Genomic DNA, 18,305 nt, shown 5'->3' on the forward strand with positions numbered 1-18,305 from the left:
CTGCTGAGCCTTAGCCCCAGGCCAGATGGATGCCAATGTGGGCTGCAAAGGCCCATCGGGAGCTCTCCCAGAGAATGCTCTCTGATGCAGCTGTTGCCATTGATCAGCCCTGACCAGCCAAGGCCGGTGAGTCCCGGACTGGGCCCCTCATCCTTCCTCCTTGGGGGGCAGGCAGACAGTCTACACAGACCCAGAACACTCTCTCTAGGAGGCAATTCTGGCCACACCATCACCTCTCCTCCTGCAAGCCCTGGGACACACTGGCACACTCACTGGCCAGGCATCAGCCCTGCCGGTCCATGGGGCCCGCTGCTGTCCAGGAAGTGCCTAGTCCCTAAAGCTTCCATAAACAGCCATAAACAGCCCCAACATTGGCCATACACCATGTCCCTCTCTCCCTCCCACTTTCACCTTCATGCTTCTTGCTGGCCTCTTGCTGGCCATCCCTGTCTTTGCAGACCTGCATACAGGACATGATTCAGGACAACCGCAGCTGGACCTCCATCACATACAGCATCACTGTCAGGCCCTGCCTTTGTCAATCATGTGGATGCATGTCGGTTCCTCCAAGGACATCCAACCCACACAACACACTCACACTGGGCTGGGCTTGGACAAAGTCACGTGTCACCCTCCAGCCCCAGCACTTCCTTGGTAGGGACACTGCTGCCAAACAGTTCAGCACCCAATGTAATCCAGGCCCCCATCTCCATGCCCGCTAGCCACACCACACCTACCCACAACTCTGACACTCACCACACGTGAAAGCGGCTCGCTGCCCACATGTGAACCTACGTAGCTCTTGGGCTTTGGCCCAACTGTCACATTTACCCTCCTGTCTGGTCCTGGGTTCACCCACTGCCTCTCAGCCCTTGTGCCAGGGACCTAACAGCTTCTGCACTTTCTCTGTGCTTTCACCATTCATCATCAGGCTGGAGGCTCACTTTCAGCAAACTCAAAGTGCTCACTTACAGCTGCAGGCTCCTGGTGTGAGTGAGTGAGTGAGTGAGTGAGTGAGTGAGTGTGCGTGTGTGTGTGTGTGTGTGTGTGTTTATGAGGATTCCAGCTAGACCAGCGGTGTGCGAGTGGGAGTACATGTGTGTGCTGGGTGTGGGTATATGTGTTCGAGAGACAGAGAAAGACAGAGAGAGAGAGAGACAGCGAGACAGAGACTGAGACTGAGACAGAGACAGAGAGACAGCGACAGAGACAGACAAACAGAGGTAGAGACAGAGAGAGAACACATGCCTGCCTTTCCCATGCCTTCCTACGGCAGGGAGTTTGTTCTGAGTTCTAGCCCACCCCCAAGCCTCGAGCAGGTTGATTACAGCTTCTTTGAAAAACCAAACAACTCTGCGTCTCCCCAGGCTGAAAACATTATGCCGGTCTGGAGCAGAGAGGATTTGTACAACCTATGGCAAATGTGCATGATGATACCGTCTTTGCAGGGGATTCAATACCGGGCACCGGCCCCTCTGCACAGACGTGGGTCTTCGGGACCAAGGGAGGCACTGTGCTCCAGTCAAGAGGCCCTGCCTGTGACCAGGTGAGCCTCATCCTGCAAGGCACTGGCTGCCACGGGCAAGCCACAGCTCATCCAGGCTCTGACCCGGGCAGCTGGGAGGGTGGGTGTGTAGCAAGAACTGCCAGGACCCTCCGCCTGCTGTGGCCTCTTTGACTGCCGTTTCCTCCAGGTGCTTGGTGGCTGACTGTCACCCCTACCTCGGTTTGCTGAGCCGGAACTGGTTCCACAGCCACAGTCCGTATAGACGGAAGGATCGGCTCCTGATGCCCATAGGGAGCTGTACCACAGGGTGCTCGTGCATGCAGCTGTCGCTGCCATTGCGTAGCCCTGTGGTGGTTCGCCCTGACCAGCCAAGGCCTGTGAGTCACCTACTGTGCCCTCTCCCTTCTTCCCCAGGGGCAGGCGGGAGGACTCCCCAGACCCGGAACCCTCTCTCTAGACTCGGAGGCAATCCTGGCCTCACCATCACCTCTCCTCCTACAAACCTTGTGGCACACTTACTCACTAACTGCCCAACCAGCAGCCCTGCAAGGCGTGGGGCTTGGTGCTGTCTGGGGAGATGCTAGGGCCCAAAGTTTCCAGGGGGCCACACCCAGCCTCAACAGTGGCCACTTGTCATGCCCTTGTCTTCCTCCCTGCCTCCCTTCTTTCCCTCCTTAAGCTTCTTGCTGGCCTCCTGACCCTTCTTCCTCTCTTTTCAGGCCTGCACCACATTGACTACATTGCCCCACCACATGGTGGCAAGGCCTGCCTTCACCTGGACATATGCATCTCTCCTATGGAGATGCCAACTCCCAACCTCCCATTCTGGTGGCATCATCTGGAGGCCACTGAGGCAGAGGCTGCAGGTGAGGGACACTGGCCCCGGAGCTGTTCCTTCCAAGGAAGGGATAGCCAGTCCTACTTACACCCATGAGCCCAGGTGCCTGAGCGAGTGTGCATGCATGCAAGTGCACTCCCACAGTCACATGCAACTCAGGCTTGTACAAGGGCACAGGAGAGTGTGTTGCATATGGGGGCCAGATCTGGAGCACAGTGTGTGTGTGTGGACAGGAGGGCTGACATCTGGGAAAGACCCAGAACCATCAGTTGTTGGATGCCTTAGGGACCTCCATCCACCGTGGGCCGCCTCAGGGGGCAGAGCTCGGTCTGCAAGGCAGCAGGCAGGGCCGTGTCCCGACACCAACATGGGCTCTATACCTGCTCTGCTCCTCTTGCAGCTGCGGGGCCAGCTCCAGCCCAGCTGTGCTAACATCTGCTGACTGCACTCCGCCAGTGCCACTGGCCAGACCAAAGCCAGCACGACCAATGCCTTCACCACAAACAAGCAGCCAAAGGCCTCTTCACACCACGCCACAACGAAGCCTTCACCTGGAGCAGCCCTTGCCACACCCCTACCTGCCCTGTTCATCACTAATCCTCTCCCTTCAGTACCTAGACCAGCTGTTTATCTACTCTTATTTATTAAAGTTTATTGAAAAAGATCAAAAGGCACACAATGTCCTCTCATGAAACAAACAAAGAGAGTTCCACTCCGTGGCTTCCAGTGGTTTCCCAGGTGGCGAAGCAGTTGGCACTGTCTACTAGGAAGCACATTCCTCAACCTCTCCCCTTAACAGGACCTCCCCACTCCTCTGCTGCTTCTTCATGGCAGCCAAGGGACTTGTCAATCTGCCCTTGTCTTCATTCCTTACCTCCCTGGTGGCTCCTTATCTGCCCTCCGAGTAGTAGTAGTAGTAGTAGTAGTAATAGTAGTAGTAGTGGTAGTAGAAGGAGGAATAATAATAATAATAGTTATAGTAGTAGTGCTAGTAGACCTAATGTTCTTAGTAGTTCTAATAGGCTCTGATTCAGGTCACAAGTCTCTGTGTCCCAATGGGAATTGAAAGGGAGAAGAGAACTCACCAGACAAAAGAGAAAGCCTAGCAATCCTCCCAGGGTGGCATGGACTTTCAGAGGACAGGAGTGCAGAGGAGTGCACACACAAAGAAGGGCCTACTCCAGCCGCTGTCTGGTCCAATGTGGGGAGAACTGCCCTGGAGGGTACATGTTGGGAACGCCATTCCTTGGGCCCGAAGCACACAAAAGGCCTACCAGCAGCTGTCTTGTTCAGGGATGCATGAGGGGCAAAGAGAAAAGGAGAGCCCGTTGATCCAAAGGACATGAGGCCCTGGGTTCAATTCCTCAGCACCACATAACCAAAAAGGCAAAAAAGCCGGAAGTGGCGCTGTGGCTCAAGTGGTAGAGCGCTAGCCTTGAGCTGAAGAGCTGAGGGACAGCGCCCAGGCCCAGAGATCAGGCCCCACGACAGGAACCCCCCTCAAAAAAAAAATAAAAAATCAGAATTAGTGTAGAAACACAATGTCCCCTTGTATAGGGTCCTTCCGATTCCCAGGGAGATGTGGAATGGAAAGCTTGTTTGGTCTCCTGGGTGCACACCAGCCTGCCAGGTGGGAAGGGCGGTCACGTGCCCCTCAACCCCCAGACTCCCACCGGGACTGTGTGCTCATGAAGGCAAAAGGCTGTAAAGGGTCAAGAGGTCAGAGGGCGTGGGGCCTATGGGTTGGTGAGGTCAATGGGGACTGGGCATCGCTGAGTGGGGGGATGGGGGAGGGCCTGTCATGTCACGTGACCTCACTTCCTTGGTGACCAACAGCCACAGAACTCGGAACCCCAGTTGCCCAGTTGCCCTCGACTGAAGAGACGGTATCCTCTTGCCGTCTCTTCCACAGAGGGAAAGGCGACTATGTTTAGCTGCTGTTGTCCATGGCTTAGAGGCCGTGGGAGACACCCTGAACGTGGCCACCACCCCGAACGTGGCCACGAGGCTCCTCGTGCTCAGAGCGCCCCGCAGCGCCTGAGACGCTGGGTCAGATCACATGCCACGCCAACAAGAATATTCGGCCGGCGGCGCTCAAGCGTATCACACAGCCCACGGGATGTGTCGGGCCCTGAACGCCACATGGCCCGCGTACGGGCCGATCGTCACGGACCAGGCCTGGGCTCTCACGGGCTACCCATGACCGCGGCACCGCTGCTCAGTCCTGGAGAGGTTCGCCGAGGCCAGCCCACCACTGTGAGTACCCTGAGCCCAGGGGATGCCCTGCCCCGTGGAGACCACATGGCTGTCCCATGGGCCGGTCCAGACAGTTGGGGCCACAGCTCTGACAGCCTCAATTCCACGGATGAACCACCGCCTCCACTCAGTCCTGGGGAGGTTCACCGCTCATGGGCTGGTCCAGACTCTCAGGGCCACAGCTCTGACAGCTTCTCTTCCACCAAGGCGCCGCTTCCTCTGCTCAGCCCTGGGGAGGTTCGCCATAGCCAGCCTCCGACTAACAAAGTGAGTGCCCTGATCAACTCCAAGTCCTTCCTCTTCTGCCCAGGCCCGGGTGTGACTGCTCAGGCCTGGGCAGCAGTGGGCCTCCGTGGGGTCTGCATAGGGATGACTGATAACGCACAGGGGCCTGTCAGAACCAGAGCCCTCTCTCTTGGCACCTTGCCTCGGGTGTCTAGGAGGGAAACATTCCTGAGCTGTCCCCACCCTCCTCTCATTTGCCCGCTCCTGCCAGTGCCTAAGAGCCATCAACCCTGCAAGATCATGGGGCTCACTGCTGTCCAGGAAGGGCCGGGTCCCTAACACTTCCACCCAGCCACAAACAGCCCCAACAGCGGCCACACACCATGTCCCTCCCTCCCTCCCATCCTCACCTTCACGCTTCTTGCTGACCCTGTGGCCTCCCCTGTCTTTGCAGGCCTCCTCACGGGACCTAGGCCCGGATGACACCAGCTGGACCTCCGTCACATACACCCGGACCATCAGGCGCAGGCGTTGGTCAGTCACCCGGGTGAGTGTGCATGTGTGTCCATTCCTCCAAGGACATCTAGCCCACACATCACACTCACACTGGGCCGCGCTTGGACAAAGTCATGCAGGGCTGTCTCTGCCAGCCCCACAAAGCAATAGCTCCCACTGCAGACCCTGTACTGCCTTGGCAGGGACAAACCACTGCCAAACAGTCCATCACCCAACGTAATCCAGCTCCATGCCCCCTAGCCACACTTGCCAACCACTCTAATACTCACCACACGAGAAAGCGGCTGGCTGCCCACGTGTGCACCTAGGTAGCTCTTGGGCTTTGGCTGCATTGCCACATGTCCCCTCCTGCCTACTCCTGGGCTCACCCACCACCTCTCAGCCCTTGTGCCAGGGACCTAACAGCTTCTGCACCTTCGGTAGGTTTTCCCTGCCCATCCTCATGTGGGAGGCTTGCTTCGAGCAACTTAAAGGGCACACACACTATTGCAGGCTCCCAGTGTCGTGTGTGTGTGTGTGTGTGTGTGTGTGTGTGTGTGTGTGTGTGTGTGTGTGTGTGTGTGTGTATTCGAATTCGAGTTAGCCTGTGTGTATGGGAGCAGGAGTGCACGTGTGTGCTGGTGTGCAGGTGTATGTGTTGGAGAGAGAAAGAGACACAGACAAAGACAGAGAGACAGAGGGAGGGACAGAGACAGAGAGACAGAGGGAGGGACAGGGACAGGGACAGAGAAAAAACCCATGCCTGCTTTTCCCATGCCCTCCTAAGGCAGTGGGGTTTGTTCTGAGCTCCAGCTCTCCCCCAAGCCTCCAGCGGGGTTCTCCCGTCTTTTTTGAAAATCCAAGCAATTCTGTATCTCCCTAGACTGAAAACGGGCTGCTGGTCCTGAGCCTGGAGGAAACTTCTAGGAGCTGGCAAATAAGGATTACTTCTTCCCAGGGGCTTATGGACCCAACACCTGGGCTTCTGCAGAGCTGCGGCTCCGTGGCCCCCATGGAAGCACTGTGCTCCAGGCAAGAGGCTGTGAGTGTGACCAGGTGAGCATCATCCTGCAAGGCTCTGGCTGCCATGGGCAAGCCACAGCTCATCGAGACTCTTTCCTGGGCAGGCGGGAGGGTGGGTATGTAGCAAGCACTGGAGGACCTTCACTGTGCTGTGGCCCCTTTGCCTTTTCCTCAGGTGCTCGGTGGCTGGCTGGGTGCTGCTGAGCCTTAGCCCCAGGCCAGATGGATGCCAATGTGGGCTGCAAAGGCCCATCGGGAGCTCTCCCAGAGAATGCTCTCTGATGCAGCTGTTGCCATTGATCAGCCCTGACCAGCCAAGGCCGGTGAGTCCCGGACTGGGCCCCTCATCCTTCCTCCTTGGGGGGCAGGCAGACAGTCTACACAGACCCAGAACACTCTCTCTAGGAGGCAATTCTGGCCACACCATCACCTCTCCTCCTGCAAGCCCTGGGACACACTGGCACACTCACTGGCCAGGCATCAGCCCTGCCGGTCCATGGGGCCCGCTGCTGTCCAGGAAGTGCCTAGTCCCTAAAGCTTCCATAAACAGCCATAAACAGCCCCAACATTGGCCATACACCATGTCCCTCTCTCCCTCCCACTTTCACCTTCATGCTTCTTGCTGGCCTCTTGCTGGCCATCCCTGTCTTTGCAGACCTGCATACAGGACATGATTCAGGACAACCGCAGCTGGACCTCCATCACATACAGCATCACTGTCAGGCCCTGCCTTTGTCAATCATGTGGATGCATGTCGGTTCCTCCAAGGACATCCAACCCACACAACACACTCACACTGGGCTGGGCTTGGACAAAGTCACGTGTCACCCTCCAGCCCCAGCACTTCCTTGGTAGGGACACTGCTGCCAAACAGTTCAGCACCCAATGTAATCCAGGCCCCCATCTCCATGCCCGCTAGCCACACCACACCTACCCACAACTCTGACACTCACCACACGTGAAAGCGGCTCGCTGCCCACATGTGAACCTACGTAGCTCTTGGGCTTTGGCCCAACTGTCACATTTACCCTCCTGTCTGGTCCTGGGTTCACCCACTGCCTCTCAGCCCTTGTGCCAGGGACCTAACAGCTTCTGCACTTTCTCTGTGCTTTCACCATTCATCATCAGGCTGGAGGCTCACTTTCAGCAAACTCAAAGTGCTCACTTACAGCTGCAGGCTCCTGGTGTGAGTGAGTGAGTGAGTGAGTGAGTGAGTGAGTGTGCGTGTGTGTGTGTGTGTGTGTGTGTGTGTGTGTGTATGAGGATTCCAGCTAGACCAGCGGTGTGCGAGTGGGAGTACATGTGTGTGCTGGGTGTGGGTATATGTGTTCGAGAGACAGAGAAAGACAGAGAGAGAGAGAGACAGCGAGACAGAGACTGAGACTGAGACAGAGACAGAGAGACAGCGACAGAGACAGACAAACAGAGGTAGAGACAGAGAGAGAACACATGCCTGCCTTTCCCATGCCTTCCTACGGCAGGGAGTTTGTTGTGAGTTCTAGCCCACCCCCAAGCCTCGAGCAGGTTGATTACAGCTTCTTTGAAAAACCAAACAACTCTGCGTCTCCCCAGGCTGAAAACATTATGCCGGTCTGGAGCAGAGAGGATTTGTACAACCTATGGCAAATGTGCATGATGATACCGTCTTTGCAGGGGATTCAATACCGGGCACCGGCCCCTCTGCACAGACGTGGGTCTTCGGGACCAAGGGAGGCACTGTGCTCCAGTCAAGAGGCCCTGCCTGTGACCAGGTGAGCCTCATCCTGCAAGGCACTGGCTGCCACGGGCAAGCCACAGCTCATCCAGGCTCTGACCCGGGCAGCTGGGAGGGTGGGTGTGTAGCAAGAACTGCCAGGACCCTCCGCCTGCTGTGGCCTCTTTGACTGCCGTTTCCTCCAGGTGCTTGGTGGCTGACTGTCACCCCTACCTCGGTTTGCTGAGCCGGAACTGGTTCCACAGCCACAGTCCGTATAGACGGAAGGATCGGCTCCTGATGCCCATAGGGAGCTGTACCACAGGGTGCTCGTGCATGCAGCTGTCGCTGCCATTGCGTAGCCCTGTGGTGGTTCGCCCTGACCAGCCAAGGCCTGTGAGTCACCTACTGTGCCCTCTCCCTTCTTCCCCAGGAGCAGGCGGGAGGACTCCCCAGACCCGGAACCCTCTCTCTAGACTCGGAGGCAATCCTGGCCTCACCATCACCTCTCCTCCTACAAACCTTGTGGCACACTTACTCACTAACTGCCCAACCAGCAGCCCTGCAAGGCGTGGGGCTTGGTGCTGTCTGGGGAGATGCTAGGGCCCAAAGTTTCCAGGGGGCCACACCCAGCCTCAACAGTGGCCACTTGTCATGCCCTTGTCTTCCTCCCTGCCTCCCTTCTTTCCCTCCTTAAGCTTCTTGCTGGCCTCCTGACCCTTCTTCCTCTCTTTTCAGGCCTGCACCACATTGACTACATTGCCCCACCACATGGTGGCAAGGCCTGCCTTCACCTGGACATATGCATCTCTCCTATGGAGATGCCAACTCCCAACCTCCCATTCTGGTGGCATCATCTGGAGGCCACTGAGGCAGAGGCTGCAGGTGAGGGACACTGGCCCCGGAGCTGTTCCTTCCAAGGAAGGGATAGCCAGTCCTACTTACACCCATGAGCCCAGGTGCCTGAGCGAGTGTGCATGCATGCAAGTGCACTCCCACAGTCACATGCAACTCAGGCTTGTACAAGGGCACAGGAGAGTGTGTTGCATATGGGGGCCAGATCTGGAGCACAGTGTGTGTGTGTGGACAGGAGGGCTGACATCTGGGAAAGACCCAGAACCATCAGTTGTTGGATGCCTTAGGGACCTCCATCCACCGTGGGCCGCCTCAGGGGGCAGAGCTCGGTCTGCAAGGCAGCAGGCAGGGCCGTGTCCCGACACCAACATGGGCTCTATACCTGCTCTGCTCCTCTTGCAGCTGCGGGGCCAGCTCCAGCCCAGCTGTGCTAACATCTGCTGACTGCACTCCGCCAGTGCCACTGGCCAGACCAAAGCCAGCACGACCAATGCCTTCACCACAAACAAGCAGCCAAAGGCCTCCTCACACCACGCCACAACGAAGCCTTCACCTGGAGCAGCCCTTGCCACACCCCTACCTGCCCTGTTCATCACTAATCCTCTCCCTTCAGTACCTAGACCAGCTGTTTATCTACTCTTATTTATTAAAGTTTATTGAAAAAGATCAAAAGGCACACAATGTCCTCTCATGAAACAAACAAAGAGAGTTCCACTCCGTGGCTTCCAGTGGTTTCCCAGGTGGCGAAGCAGTTGGCACTGTCTACTAGGAAGCACATTCCTCAACCTCTCCCCTTAACAGGACCTCCCCACTCCTCTGCTGCTTCTTCATGGCAGCCAAGGGACTTGTCAATCTGCCCTTGTCTTCATTCCTTACCTCCCTGGTGGCTCCTTATCTGCCCTCCGAGTAGTAGTAGTAGTAGTAGTAGTAATAGTAGTAGTAGTGGTAGTAGAAGGAGGAATAATAATAATAATAGTTATAGTAGTAGTGCTAGTAGACCTAATGTTCTTAGTAGTTCTAATAGGCTCTGATTCAGGTCACAAGTCTCTGTGTCCCAATGGGAATTGAAAGGGAGAAGAGAACTCACCAGACAAAAGAGAAAGCCTAGCAATCCTCCCAGGGTGGCATGGACTTTCAGAGGACAGGAGTGCAGAGGAGTGCACACACAAAGAAGGGCCTACTCCAGCCGCTGTCTGGTCCAATGTGGGGAGAACTGCCCTGGAGGGTACATGTTGGGAACGCCATTCCTTGGGCCCGAAGCACACAAAAGGCCTACCAGCAGCTGTCTTGTTCAGGGATGCATGAGGGGCAAAGAGAAAAGGAGAGCCCGTTGATCCAAAGGACATGAGGCCCTGGGTTCAATTCCTCAGCACCACATAACCAAAAAGGCAAAAAAGCCGGAAGTGGCGCTGTGGCTCAAGTGGTAGAGCGCTAGCCTTGAGCTGAAGAGCTGAGGGACAGCGCCCAGGCCCAGAGATCAGGCCCCACGACAGGAACCCCCCTCAAAAAAAAAAATAAAAAATCAGAATTAGTGTAGAAACACAATGTCCCCTTGTATAGGGTCCTTCCGATTCCCAGGGAGATGTGGAATGGAAAGCTTGTTTGGTCTCCTGGGTGCACACCAGCCTGCCAGGTGGGAAGGGCGGTCACGTGCCCCTCAACCCCCAGACTCCCACCGGGACTGTGTGCTCATGAAGGCAAAAGGCTGTAAAGGGTCAAGAGGTCAGAGGGCGTGGGGCCTATGGGTTGGTGAGGTCAATGGGGACTGGGCATCGCTGAGTGGGGGGATGGGGGAGGGCCTGTCATGTCACGTGACCTCACTTCCTTGGTGACCAACAGCCACAGAACTCAGAACCCCAGTTGCCCAGTTGCCCTCGACTGAAGAGACGGTATCCTCTTGCCGTCTCTTCCACAGAGGGAAAGGCGACTATGTTTAGCTGCTGTTGTCCATGGCTTAGAGGCCGTGGGAGACACCCTGAACGTGGCCCCCACCCCGAACGTGGCCACGAGGCTCCTCGTGCTCAGAGCGCCCCGCAGCGCCTGAGACGCTGGGTCAGATCACATGCCACGCCAACAAGAATATTCGGCCGGCGGCGCTCAAGCGTATCACACAGCCCACGGGATGTGTCGGGCCCTGAACGCCACATGGCCCGCGTACGGGCCGATCGTCACGGACCAGGCCTGGGCTCTCACGGGCTACCCATGACCGCGGCACCGCTGCTCAGTCCTGGAGAGGTTCGCCGAGGCCAGCCCACCACTGTGAGTACCCTGAGCCCAGGGGATGCCCTGCCCCGTGGAGACCACATGGCTGTCCCATGGGCCGGTCCAGACAGTTGGGGCCACAGCTCTGACAGCCTCAATTCCACGGATGAACCACCGCCTCCACTCAGTCCTGGGGAGGTTCACCGCTCATGGGCTGGTCCAGACTCTCAGGGCCACAGCTCTGACAGCTTCTCTTCCACCAAGGCGCCGCTTCCTCTGCTCAGCCCTGGGGAGGTTCGCCATAGCCAGCCTCCGACTAACAAAGTGCCCTGATCAACTCCAAGTCCTTCCTCTTCTGCCCAGGCCCGGGTGTGACTGCTCAGGCCTGGGCAGCAGTGGGCCTCCGTGGGGTCTGCATAGGGATGACTGATAACGCACAGGGGCCTGTCAGAACCAGAGCCCTCTCTCTTGGCACCTTGCCTCGGGTGTCTAGGAGGGAAACATTCCTGAGCTGTCCCCACCCTCCTCTCATTTGCCCGCTCCTGCCAGTGCCTAAGAGCCATCAACCCTGCAAGATCATGGGGCTCACTGCTGTCCAGGGAGGGCCGGGTCCCTAAGACTTCCACCCAGCCACAAACAGCCCCAACAGCGGCCACACACCATGTCCCTCCCTCCCTCCCATCCTCACCTTCACGCTTCTTGCTGACCCTGTGGCCTCCCCTGTCTTTGCAGGCCTCCTCACGGGACCTAGGCCCGGATGACACCAGCTGGACCTCCGTCACATACACCCGGACCATCAGGCGCAGGCGTTGGTCAGTCACCCGGGTGAGTGTGCATGTGTGTCCATTCCTCCAAGGACATCTAGCCCACACATCACACTCACACTGGGCCGCGCTTGGACAAAGTCATGCAGGGCTGTCTCTGCCAGCCCCACAAAGCAATAGCTCCCACTGCAGACCCTGTACTGCCTTGGCAGGGACAAACCACTGCCAAACAGTCCATCACCCAACGTAATCCAGCTCCATGCCCCCTAGCCACACTTGCCAACCACTCTAACACTCACCACACGAGAAAGCGGCTGGCTGCCCACGTGTGCACCTAGGTAGCTCTTGGGCTTTGGCTGCATTGCCACATGTCCCCTCCTGCCTACTCCTGGGCTCACCCACCACCTCTCAGCCCTTGTGCCAGGGACCTAACAGCTTCTGCACCTTCGGTAGGTTTTCCCTGCCCATCCTCATGTGGGAGGCTTGCTTCGAGCAACTTAAAGGGCACACACACTATTGCAGGCTCCCAGTGTCGTGTGTGTGTGTGTGTGTGTGTGTGTGTGTGTGTGTGTGTGTGTGTGTGTGTGTATTCGAATTCGAGTTAGCCTGTGTGTATGGGAGCAGGAGTGCACGTGTGTGCTGGTGTGCAGGTGTATGTGTTGGAGAGAGAAAGAGACACAGACAAAGACAGAGAGACAGAGGGAGGGACAGAGACAGAGAGACAGAGGGAGGGACAGGGACAGGGACAGAGAAAAAACCCATGCCTGCTTTTCCCATGCCCTCCTAAGGCAGTGGGGTTTGTTCTGAGCTCCAGCTCTCCCCCAAGCCTCCAGCGGGGTTCTCCCGTCTTTTTTGAAAATCCAAGCAATTCTGTATCTCCCTAGACTGAAAACGGGCTGCTGGTCCTGAGCCTGGAGGAAACTTCTAGGAGCTGGCAAATAAGGATTACTTCTTCCCAGGGGCTTATGGACCCAACACCTGGGCTTCTGCAGAGCTGCGGCTCCGTGGCCCCCATGGAAGCACTGTGCTCCAGGCAAGAGGCTGTGAGTGTGACCAGGTGAGCATCATCCTGCAAGGCTCTGGCTGCCATGGGCAAGCCACAGCTCATCGAGACTCTTTCCTGGGCAGGCGGGAGGGTGGGTATGTAGCAAGCACTGGAGGACCTTCACTGTGCTGTGGCCCCTTTGCCTTTTCCTCAGGTGCTCGGTGGCTGGCTGGGTGCTGCTGAGCCTTAGCCCCAGGCCAGATGGATGCCAATGTGGGCTGCAAAGGCCCATCGGGAGCTCTCCCAGAGAATGCTCTCTGATGCAGCTGTTGCCATTGATCAGCTCTGACCAGCCAAGGCCGGTGAGTCCCGGACTGGGCCCCTCATCCTTCCTCCTTGGGGGGCAGGCAGACAGTCTACACAGACCCAGAACACTCTCTCTAGGAGGCAATTCTGGCCACACCATCACCTCTCCTCCTGCAAGCCCTGGGACACACTGGCACACTCACTGGCCAGGCATCAGCCCTGCCGGTCCATGGGGCCCGCTGCTGTCCAGGAAGTGCCTAGTCCCTAAAGCTTCCATAAACAGCCATAAACAGCCCCAACATTGGCCATACACCATGTCCCTCTCTCCCTCCCACTTTCACCTTCATGCTTCTTGCTGGCCTCTTGCTGGCCATCCCTGTCTTTGCAGACCTGCATACAGGACATGATTCAGGACATCCGCAGCTGGACCTCCATCACATACAGCATCACTGTCAGGCCCTGCCTTTGTCAATCATGTGGATGCATGTCGGTTCCTCCAAGGACATCCAACCCACACAACACACTCACACTGGGCTGGGCTTGGACAAAGTCACGTGTCACCCTCCAGCCCCAGCACTTCCTTGGTAGGGACACTGCTGCCAAACAGTTCAGCACCCAATGTAATCCAGGCCCCCATCTCCATGCCCGCTAGCCACACCACACCTACCCACAACTCTGACACTCACCACACGTGAAAGCGGCTCGCTGCCCACATGTGAACCTACGTAGCTCTTGGGCTTTGGCCCAACTGTCACATTTACCCTCCTGTCTGGTCCTGGGTTCACCCACTGCCTCTCAGCCCTTGTGCCAGGGACCTAACAGCTTCTGCACTTTCTCTGTGCTTTCACCATTCATCATCAGGCTGGAGGCTCACTTTCAGCAAACTCAAAGTGCTCACTTACAGCTGCAGGCTCCTGGTGTGAGTGAGTGAGTGAGTGAGTGATTGAGTGAGTGAGTGAGTGTGCGTGTGTGTGTGTGTGTGTGTGTGTGTGTGTGTGTATGAGGATTCCAGCTAGACCAGCGGTGTGCGAGTGGGAGTACATGTGTGTGCTGGGTGTGGGTATATGTGTTCGAGAGACAGAGAAAGACAGAGAGAGAGAGAGAGACAGCGAGACAGAGACTGAGACTGAGACAGAGACAGAGAGACAGCGACAGAGACAGACAAACAGAGGTAGAGACAGAGAGAGAACACATGCCTGCCTTTCCCATGCCTTCCTACGGCAGGGAGTTTGTTCTGAGTTCTAGCCCACCCCCAAGCCTCGAGCAGGTTGATTACAGCTTCTTTGAAAAACCAAACAACTCTGCGTCTCCCCAGGCTGAAAACATTATGCCGGTCTGGAGCAGAGAGGATTTGTACAACCTATGGCAAATGTGCATGATGATACCGTCTTTGCAGGGGATTCAATACCGGGCACCGGCCCCTCTGCACAGACGTGGGTCTTCGGGACCAAGGGAGGCACTGTGCTCCAGTCAAGAGGCCCTGCCTGTGACCAGGTGAGCCTCATCCTGCAAGGCACTGGCTGCCACGGGCAAGCCACAGCTCATCCAGGCTCTGACCCGGGCAGCTGGGAGGGTGGGTGTGTAGCAAGAACTGCCAGGACCCTCCGCCTGCTGTGGCCTCTTTGACTGCCGTTTCCTCCAGGTGCTTGGTGGCTGACTGTCACCCCTACCTCGGTTTGCTGAGCCGGAACTGGTTCCACAGCCACAGTCCGTATAGACGGAAGGATCGGCTCCTGATGCCCATAGGGAGCTGTACCACAGGGTGCTCGTGCATGCAGCTGTCGCTGCCATTGCGTAGCCCTGTGGTGGTTCGCCCTGACCAGCCAAGGCCTGTGAGTCACCTACTGTGCCCTCTCCCTTCTTCCCCAGGGGCAGGCGGGAGGACTCCCCAGACCCGGAACCCTCTCTCTAGACTCGGAGGCAATCCTGGCCTCACCATCACCTCTCCTCCTACAAACCTTGTGGCACACTTACTCACTAACTGCCCAACCAGCAGCCCTGCAAGGCGTGGGGCTTGGTGCTGTCTGGGGAGATGCTAGGGCCCAAAGTTTCCAGGGGGCCACACCCAGCCTCAACAGTGGCCACTTGTCATGCCCTTGTCTTCCTCCCTGCCTCCCTTCTTTCCCTCCTTAAGCTTCTTGCTGGCCTCCTGACCCTTCTTCCTCTCTTTTCAGGCCTGCACCACATTGACTACATTGCCCCACCACATGGTGGCAAGGCCTGCCTTCACCTGGACATATGCATCTCTCCTATGGAGATGCCAACTCCCAACCTCCCATTCTGGTGGCATCATCTGGAGGCCACTGATGCAGAGGCTGCAGGTGAGGGACACTGGCCCCGGAGCTGTTCCTTCCAAGGAAGGGATAGCCAGTCCTACTTACACCCATGAGCCCAGGTGCCTGAGCGAGTGTGCATGCATGCAAGTGCACTCCCACAGTCACATGCAACTCAGGCTTGTACAAGGGCACAGGAGAGTGTGTTGCATATGGGGGCCAGATCTGGAGCACAGTGTGTGTGTGTGGACAGGAGGGCTGACATCTGGGAAAGACCCAGAACCATCAGTTGTTGGATGCCTTAGGGACCTCCATCCACCGTGGGCCGCCTCAGGGGGCAGAGCTCGGTCTGCAAGGCAGCAGGCAGGGCCGTGTCCCGACACCAACATGGGCTCTATACCTGCTCTGCTCCTCTTGCAGCTGCGGGGCCAGCTCCAGCCCAGCTGTGCTAACATCTGCTGACTGCACTCCGCCAGTGCCACTGGCCAGACCAAAGCCAGCACGACCAATGCCTTCACCACAAACAAGCAGCCAAAGGCCTCTTCACACCACGCCACAACGAAGCCTTCACCTGGAGCAGCCCTTGCCACACCCCTACCTGCCCTGTTCATCACTAATCCTCTCCCTTCAGTACCTAGACCAGCTGTTTATCTACTCTTATTTATTAAAGTTTATTGAAAAAGATCAAAAGGCACACAATGTCCTCTCATGAAACAAACAAAGAGAGTTCCACTCCGTGGCTTCCAGTGGTTTCCCAGGTGGCGAAGCAGTTGGCACTGTCTACTAGGAAGCACATTCCTCAACCTCTCCCCTTAACAGGACCTCCCCACTCCTCTGCTGCTTCTTCATGGCAGCCAAGGGACTTGTCAATCTGCCCTTGTCTTCATTCCTTACCTCCCTGGTGGCTCCTTATCTGCCCTCCGAGTAGTAGTAGTAGTAGTAGTAGTAGTAGTAATAGTAGTAGTAGTGGTAGTAGAAGGAGGAATAATAATAATAATAGTTATAGTAGTAGTGCTAGTAGACCTAATGTTCTTAGTAGTTCTAATAGGCTCTGATTCAGGTCACAAGTCTCTGTGTCCCAATGGGAATTGAAAGGGAGAAGAGAACTCACCAGACAAAAGAGAAAGCCTAGCAATCCTCCCAGGGTGGCATGGACTTTCAGAGGACAGGAGTGCAGAGGAGTGCACACACAAAGAAGGGCCTACTCCAGCCGCTGTCTGGTCCAATGTGGGGAGAACTGCCCTGGAGGGTACATGTTGGGAACGCCATTCCTTGGGCCCGAAGCACACAAAAGGCCTACCAGCAGCTGTCTTGTTCAGGGATGCATGAGGGGCAAAGAGAAAAGGAGAGCCCGTTGATCCAAAGGACATGAGGCCCTGGGTTCAATTCCTCAGCACCACATAACCAAAAAGGCAAAAAAGCCGGAAGTGGCGCTGTGGCTCAAGTGGTAGAGCGCTAGCCTTGAGCTGAAGAGCTGAGGGACAGCGCCCAGGCCCAGAGATCAGGCCCCACGACAGGAACCCCCCTCAAAAAAAAAATAAAAAATCAGAATTAGTGTAGAAACACAATGTCCCCTTGTATAGGGTCCTTCCGATTCCCAGGGAGATGTGGAATGGAAAGCTTGTTTGGTCTCCTGGGTGCACACCAGCCTGCCAGGTGGGAAGGGCGGTCACGTGCCCCTCAACCCCCAGACTCCCACCGGGACTGTGTGCTCATGAAGGCAAAAGGCTGTAAAGGGTCAAGAGGTCAGAGGGCGTGGGGCCTATGGGTTGGTGAGGTCAATGGGGACTGGGCATTGCTGAGTGGGGGGATGGGGGAGGGCCTGTCATGTCACGTGACCTCACTTCCTTGGTGACCAACAGCCACAGAACTCGGAACCCCAGTTGCCCAGTTGCCCTCGACTGAAGAGACGGTATCCTCTTGCCGTCTCTTCCACAGAGGGAAAGGCAACTATGTTTAGCTGCTGTTGTCCATGGCTTAGAGGCCGTGGGAGACACCCTGAACGTGGCCACCACCCCGAACGTGGCCACGAGGCTCCTCGTGCTCAGAGCGCCCCGCAGCGCCTGAGACGCTGGGTCAGATCACATGCCACGCCAACAAGAATATTCGGCCGGCGGCGCTCAAGCGTATCACACAGCCCACGGGATGTGTCGGGCCCTGAACGCCACATGGCCCGCGTACGGGCCGATCGTCACGGACCAGGCCTGGGCTCTCACGGGCTACCCATGACCGCGGCACCGCTGCTCAGTCCTGGAGAGGTTCGCCGAGGCCAGCCCACCACTGTGAGTACCCTGAGCCCAGGGGATGCCCTGCCCCGTGGAGACCACATGGCTGTCCCATGGGCCGGTCCAGACAGTTGGGGCCACAGCTCTGACAGCCTCAATTCCACGGATGAACCACCGCCTCCACTCAGTCCTGGGGAGGTTCACCGCTCATGGGCTGGTCCAGACTCTCAGGGCCACAGCTCTGACAGCTTCTCTTCCACCAAGGCGCCGCTTCCTCTGCTCAGCCCTGGGGAGGTTCGCCATAGCCAGCCTCCGACTAACAAAGTGAGTGCCCTGATCAACTCCAAGTCCTTCCTCTTCTGCCCAGGCCCGGGTGTGACTGCTCAGGCCTGGGCAGCAGTGGGCCTCCGTGGGGTCTGCATAGGGATGACTGATAACGCACAGGGGCCTGTCAGAACCAGAGCCCTCTCTCTTGGCACCTTGCCTCGGGTGTCTAGGAGGGAAACATTCCTGAGCTGTCCCCACCCTCCTCTCATTTGCCCGCTCCTGCCAGTGCCTAAGAGCCATCAACCCTGCAAGATCATGGGGCTCACTGCTGTCCAGGAAGGGCCGGGTCCCTAACACTTCCACCCAGCCACAAACAGCCCCAACAGCGGCC

General features: G+C 57.1%; 1 protein-coding gene across 1 annotated transcript in view; it reads right to left on the minus strand.

Moving 5' to 3' along the window:
* Window positions 1-18,305, minus strand: part of LOC122120775 (engulfment and cell motility protein 1-like) — a 239,999-nt gene that overhangs the window by 120,391 nt on the left and 101,303 nt on the right.

This window comes from Dipodomys spectabilis, unplaced genomic scaffold (genome assembly GCF_019054845.1).
Source record: "Dipodomys spectabilis isolate Male_0828 unplaced genomic scaffold, ASM1905484v1 ptg000178l, whole genome shotgun sequence".
NCBI classification, from domain to species: Eukaryota; Metazoa; Chordata; class Mammalia; order Rodentia; family Heteromyidae; genus Dipodomys; species Dipodomys spectabilis.